The sequence below is a fragment of the Gavialis gangeticus genome, unplaced genomic scaffold, assembly GCF_001723915.1.
Source record: "Gavialis gangeticus isolate Ggan-Ray unplaced genomic scaffold, GavGan_comp1, whole genome shotgun sequence".
In the NCBI taxonomy this organism is placed as follows: Eukaryota; Metazoa; Chordata; order Crocodylia; family Gavialidae; genus Gavialis; species Gavialis gangeticus.
In genome coordinates, this window is record NW_017729033.1 from 93816283 (window position 1) to 93823609 (window position 7327).

Genomic DNA, 7327 nt, shown 5'->3' on the forward strand with positions numbered 1-7327 from the left:
ACGTCCCGCAGCAGCAGCGGAGCCGGAGCTGCCCTCCCCGAAGCAAGCGCGGTGGCGGCGGAGGCAGCTGGCGCCCAGCAATGACTTCACAGCAGCGCCGAGCCGGAACCGGCTGCGCGCGCGTCTCGGCCCTCTCTGGCGTCACGGGGGGCGGGGCTTGCGTGCCGCGTGACGTGGCTCGGATCCCCGGGTGGTCGGGGCGAGGCGCTGCGTCTGTGGGTGGGTCACGGTTGGGAACATGAAGCACTAAGGGCAGGCTGTGCGGCGGCTCCTCGGAGCAGCACGGTCTCCACGCGGGACTGCGGAGGAGAGGGAGGCTTAGAAGCCCAGGCTGTGTTGTAGATGCGGTCTCTTTTCTTAGACTAGCAACACGGTGGGGAAACACTTCTTCGGGCACAGGACGAGTCTGTTGGATCTGGGACAGAAGTTCAATTAAATCTGTTAGTATGTCCACCCAGGTTTGTCTTAAACCGGTCTTGGCCATTTTGAAAGCGGTTTTTGTGCACAGAGGTGTTGGTTGTAACCATGTTGGGCTAAGAACATAGGCAGACGAGGTTCACTGAACTTGTGTTGTGTTACAGATTTGAATGGGTCTCTGATTGCTTATACTGGTTTTTGTGTGTCTTTGTGCACTCTCCTGGGAGGAATATGCAAGACCAGGCAAGCACCTTCAGAGCCCATCACAGTGAAACTCCCTGATCTAAAATGGGCAGGAATGAAACACAGAAATGCACAGGCTCCAGCACCTGTCCTGTGCGTGTCAAGGCCTCTTCTGGCCAGGGCGGTGTTTCCTTCTGCTGTGGACTCTAAGTGCTGACCACTCATCTCTAGTTAGGAAACTCCAACTTGGCCCTCTTTGTACAATGAGACAGACCCCAGCACAGCCAGGAACCTAGTCTGAACCTTACCTGGTGTGTGGAAAGCAGCTTCAAATCCCCATCTAAAGACCCTTTTTTCAGTTGCTTGTAGTTCTTCCATTTTTTTTTTTTACCAGTGTAGGATGAAACTTACCATGCTCGGCCTGTACTTCAGTCTGGGGTTTTTTTTTCTTGATTTACACACATATGCACACACCACATTTCTGGGAACAAGGCTAGGGAGAATGAGGTTGTTTACTAGTGTTAAAAGTGTAGCAACATTTTCTTTGGAAAGCTCTGACAACTTCATTCTTAACAAAAAGGATGTGGGATTTGGTTGAGGGATGGGGAGTCCTCAGATTGTGTCTTGCTGTCCCTGTGACACTCCATCAAAATGGGGCAGTTACAAGACCTTTGAAAAGATTGCCATTCACACATTTGCAAGAAACATTTTGCTAGAGTTTGACAGCTAAAATCTCCAAAGATTCTGTCTTCACTGATCATGCTTAAACCTCTCACAGCACCTAATACTGACAATACAGACTGCATAAGCACCTCCCCAGTGTGTTAAAGGAGCATTGCATCAGGATTTCAAAATCAAATACTGTACTCAAAGATGGGGAATGCCAGAATTCAGGTTGTCTGTATTGGGTTGTGTTCAGCTTGGGCCTACAGGTCTAGGTTTTCATTAGAACAGTATTAATTGCTGCTCCTCTACTGCCCAATTTCTGGACCTGTGGGGAACCCTCCAGGCCAGAGAGCATGCTAGATTGGGCACACGAGGCCAAGGCAGTGTTGGACTTGATTCAGTACACAGAACTGTGCTGAGGTGGTGCAGGGTCCTATCCAGACATCAGCCCCTAACAGCATCTGGCACTTGAGGGCTGAAAGATTGAACACTACTTCGCTAGCAAGATAAGTGGGAAAATACCTACTTTGAAAAATTTTGTACTGTGACCTCCGTGGCTTAGGCTTGAGCTAGGACTCTGAACAGCTTTGTACCCTTGGCATGGTACTAGCACTTATGCAGCTTTTTTATTGATTCGTAGATTTCATAGACATTAGGGCAGGAAGGGACCTCGCAAGATCATGGGGTCCAGCCCCCTGCCCAAGGGGCAGGAAGTCAGCTGGGGTTAAATGATTCCACCAAGATAGGCATCCAAGTGTTTCTTAAGTGTCCAGAGTAGGTGCTTGCACTACTTCTGGAGGGAGTCTATTCCAGCCTCTGGGGACATGGACAGTATAGAAGCTTTTTCTTATGTCCCACCCTAAAATGGTTTTCCCCATGGGCAACTGGTGCCGCCTTAGTCGGGGGGGGGGGGGCACATGCCTCCCTGTGACCAGTCCTGCCGCCTGGGGGGGGTCCCCCTGCAGCCAATCTTGTTGCCCAGGGGGACCCCTGTAACTGATCCCATGACAGCTGATTGCTGTAGCTGCTTCTGGGAGTGGCTGCAGCCGCTCCTGCCAGCCCCCTGTGCCCATCACCTAAGTGGCAAGTGCAGCCAGTCAGGGGTGCACCCCCTACGCATCACCACTGTTTTTCCTGGAGTTTCTAACCATTAGACTTTGGGGTGCCCTGGTGAACAGATGTTCTCCCAGTCCCTGATGTACCCCCCTTATATACTTACTAGCCAATTGCCCATCAAGAATGATTGGGGTGGGGGGGAGAGCAGGTGGGAATGGAGCCCCATGCCCCTCCCTGTTTGGGTCTGCTCCCCACTTCCATTCTGCTGCTTGGGGTCCGGGTCCACCGCCCCCTCCCCACCACAGTGGGTTTGTCAGCCAATCAGAGCACAAATAAAGTGTTATGGACAGGCAGGCAGACAGATTAAGGTTTTTATAATATTAGAATAGACAGCCACCACATCCCCCTAAGCCTTCACTTCTCCAGGCTGAAGAGTCCCATGCCTCTCCTCATAAGGCCTGTTCTCTTGTCCTCTAATCATGTGCGTGGCTCTCTTCTGGACTCTCGCAAGCTTCTCCACATCCTTTCTAAAGTGCAGAGCCCAGAACTGGACACAGTATTCCAGTTGCAGCCTCACCAGGGACAAGTAAAGCAGGAGGATGGCTTCCTGGGTCTTGCTTGAGATGCATCAATAGGGTTTTGTTTGCTTTGCTAGCTGCAGCATTGCATTGGTGGCTCATATTCACCCTGTGGTCAGTCATGGCCCCCAGGTCTCTTTCAGTTGTGGTCCTAATGAGTATAGCATTGCCAAGCCTGTAAGTATGATGTGGATTCCCGCCACCCTGAGGTGGAGCACCTTGCATTTCTCTGTGTGGAATGTCACCAGGTTTTGATCCGCCCACCTTGCAAGCTTATCCAGGTCAGGCTGAATCTCCAGCCTATCCTCTAGGGTGACCACACTTTCCCATAATTTGGTGTCATCAGTGAATTTAGCCAATCCACTTCTGATACCTAAATCCAGATTGTTTATAAATATATTAAAGAGTACGGGTCCAAGTACAGAGCCCTGGGAGACGCCACTGGTTACCATACGTCATGTTGGCACAGTTCCATCAACTCTTACTCTCTGGGTCTGACCACGGAGCCAGTTCCCCAGCCTTGTAAGGTGGTCGAGGCCGCAGTTTGATCTCACATGAGGACTTCATGTGAGATCAAATCAAAGGCTTTTTTAAAGTCCAAAAAAAAATGATATCAACTTCTTCTCCCTTGTCCAGATGATGCGTCACCTGGTCATAGAAGGAAATGAGGTTGGTCAACCAAGACCTACCCACAACGAAGCCATGTTGGCTATTTCTCAGAAGGTTGCATTCTGTTAGCCTGTTGTTAATGGTTTCTTTGATGATTTTTTCCAATATCTTTCCAGGGATTAAGGTCAAACCAATTGGCCTGTAGTTCTCTGGATCTTCCTTCCTCCCTTTCACGAAGATGGGCACTACATTGGCCCTCTTCCAATCTTCAGGAACCTCTCCTGAGCACCACATATTCTCAAATATTTTTGCATGACAGCTGGTGAAAATTTAGGAGCTTACAGAGTTAAATGCAATTAAGTGGTGGTTTTGAGAATGTCAGCATTGACTAACTGCCCCAGGTACCTAAAAAGACAGATAATTGCTCCTGTAGCCTAGAAAATCCAGGCAATTTAAACACAGCTACTCCTTTAATTTGGAATCCAGCTGCAGAAAACACACATTCTCAGTACTGACAACCCCATTGTGCCAAAAATCATGAGACAAACTTAAAAAAAAAAAATCAAGAGATTGGCATGTAAATCATGAGATGCTATATGTGAAGTGTGTGTGGAGGGAGGGGAGGTGTTATTTGTGGAGGTGTGGGAGGCTGTGGGTGTGTGTGGGGGGTTTGGAGCCTGGGGAGGGAGTGTCCCTGCACACCCTGGCAGGATGTGGGGTACTGTGGGTCAGGAGTGAGAGGCAGCAGCGGGGCTGAGAGGAGCTGTGGCTTGGGTCTGAGGAACAGACACACAAACACACACACATAGATACAGACACACAGGCAGCACCCAGATGGTAGGTGGAGGGGAAGGGGCAGTAGGTGGAGGAGAAGGGGTGGTGGGAGGGAGAAGATTGAGACCCCCATAGTGAGGGAGGGAGTGGGGCAGGAGAAGGGGCTTGGATGAATGGGGCCCTGGGGCTGGGGCAGGTCATCCAGAGGTGCAGGTGGGCGCCCTGCTTTCTTTGCCCCAGGAGCTCAGCAGCAAGATGCCAGTGTGCTTCATGCTGCCAGGTGAGCTGGGGATGTGTCACACAGCAAGTGCTCCCTGCGTTCCCTGCCCACCCAGTGGGCAGCAATGGTGTTGCACAGCTCCCAGGGTAAGGCAGCAGGGTGCAGAGCCCTAGCCCACAGCATGGGCAACCTGCCTCCACCCTGCACACAAACCCAGGGGCCATGTGCCTCTCATGACTCTCCCAGGGGTGTGTGCTACAGTGGGGACCTGTGCCCTCCTCCCACTTCGGATGAGCTGCCTGCTGCATGATCGGACCCAGCCCCCGGGCCCCATTCACCCCAGCCTCTGCCCCACTCCCTCCCTCACCGTGGGGGCCTCAGTCTGCCCTCCCACCATTCAAGCCTCCATTCTTTTGCAAACTGCAAATGCAAACCTATAGTCAGAAGTTCAATTTCTAGGATTCACAGAGACTTAAACCCCAAGTCTCTGCACCAAACAGTTTACAGTCTAACTGGACAAAGAGCAATGGGCAGATGGTATATAAACAAAACCTCGGCAGTAAGTAACTTGTTAGGTTAATTATCCCCTTCATTGTTGCCTGGTGCCAGCGTGTCTGGAGACTGACTGGTTACTGAGTATTGTGCCTATCGGATACAGAGCAATCTGAAAACTGGAAATGCTGCAGCAGTCAAATATTACCAAAAATTTCTCATATGCACAAAGTTGTATCTGTCTTTCCTTCTGTTTTCTAATCAAAGACAAATAACAAACAAACAAAATTGCAATAAACAAAAGAAAATATATGGATGGGACAGCTACCTTGGTACAAACAAGTTTCTATCTACTTCATGAGTCCAAACTGTCTGTTTCTGTACTTTCGAAGTGGCCCCTTGACAGTAATTCTTTTCATCATAAAACTATTTGCTTTATCTTTGTGCCTTTTACAACACCCTGTTAGTGCTAAACAAATAATTATATTAGTCAATCAGGAGACAACTGCCACACCCCAACTGTCTTTCCAAAACTGCTGCAGAACCTTCTAGTTCCAGCATTTGCACCCCATCCCCTATTTAAATAGGACTACAAGGGGGAGTTTTTTCTTAAGTGTCAGATCTTCAGAATGCCTGTGGTTGCTATACAAGCCCACTCAGTAGCAAATCCATTCTCTTTGTGCACCTACTAACCCTGCAACCATTTTTTCTGCTGTTCCACCCCTAGCTGAGCTATGGAAATGCCCTGATGTTGGAAGCGAGACTTGCCATAGTACTATAAAAGTACAAATAATACCATATCGCTTCCAAGTGCTCATCAGCACCTCTTAACCTACACAAAATGAAGAAGGCTTCAATAAAGATATACTGCCTCCAAAAACAAGATAAAGATGAGACAAAACAAGCCAACCTCTGATAAATACTGAAAATAAATAAAGTGAAAAGGACATTTTTTACCCTAAGTGGGGAATACAAAAAAAGTAGGATGAAAAGAGCATATGTTAGGGTAAAATAGATAGTTCAGGCCTGGTGAAAAATATATTTGGAAACTTGTAGAGAATATCACAAAATAATATTTTTAGATTATCTGATTAGGGATTACCATATTTCTAGGTCCAAACAGAGGATACCTGTGGGGACTGGGGGAGGTAGGCAGTGCGAATATGATGCAGGAGGTGGGTGCAGTGACATGCCGGTGCCCTTCTCCTGCCCATTCTGTTGCGCCTCTCTGATAAGATATCTCCCCCCCCAGCCCTGTTGCTGCCCCTCACTCCAGACCCACTGATCCCAGCCCTGCCAGTGCCCCTCACTCCCAAACAGCAGTACCTTATTCCCCACCCCTTGCTGGTGCCCCTCACTTCTGACTCGCAGCCCCCTGGCACTGCCAGTGCCCTGCACACCCAACCCACAGTCACCTATCCAGTCCCCCATGCCCTTCACTCCTGAGCCAAGCCTCCTTCCCCACTTCCAGCCCTGGTGGTACCCTTCACTCCCAAACCGCAGCTTCCTGCCCCCCAGTCCTGCCAGTGCCCCTCACTCCTGACTTGCAGCCTCTGCCCCCAGACCTACTGGTGCCTCTCACTCCTGACCCACAGACCCCTGCCCTCCCAGCCCTCCTGCCCAAGCAGGTCCCACATTGCACGCATGCAAGCACGCTCTCTCTCTCTCTCTGTCTGTTTACTTGGCTTGCTGGAACCCGCACGGGGAGCAGGTGACCCCCAATAGCCAATCACCTTGCCCACTGCTCCCAGCGAGCCCAGAAGAGCGGAAAACCTGGGCATTTGCTCTTATTTTAAAATCCCGCCTGGATGCAAAACAGGGGCCCAAAAAAGAGGACATGTCTGGGAAAACCCAGATGTATGGTAACCCTACTGAAGACAGCTTAGTTGGGCTAGAGAAAGCAAATGGGTTTGCTGGAAACTTCGATGAAGCAAAGAAAAATGATTGGAAATGGATTGAGGAACAGGAAAGAGGAAAGTCAAGTAGAGAAATGATAAGATGTGGCATGGAAATATGGGCAACTGGGGAAAAGTAAGGAGTTGGCAGAAAGAAGAAAAATCAGATAAGGAAGTTAAAACGAGCATGGAGTTAGAACCAAAAGTATGGATGGATTATTTATGTTATCAGTGGATATCCTGCTGATCCTTTCTCCAGCATTCAACACTGCCAATTGCATGGTACTGTTGTCTCACCCCCAAAAAAGGCAGTCTAGGGTAAAATGTTAAACTGGTCTGAGTCATTCCTGAAGGAAAGAGTAGTTCTGGGCAAGTGTACAGTCAACACTAGGCCCTTTGTAGTGAAAATAGATATTTTTCTCTATGTTTCTTTGTTC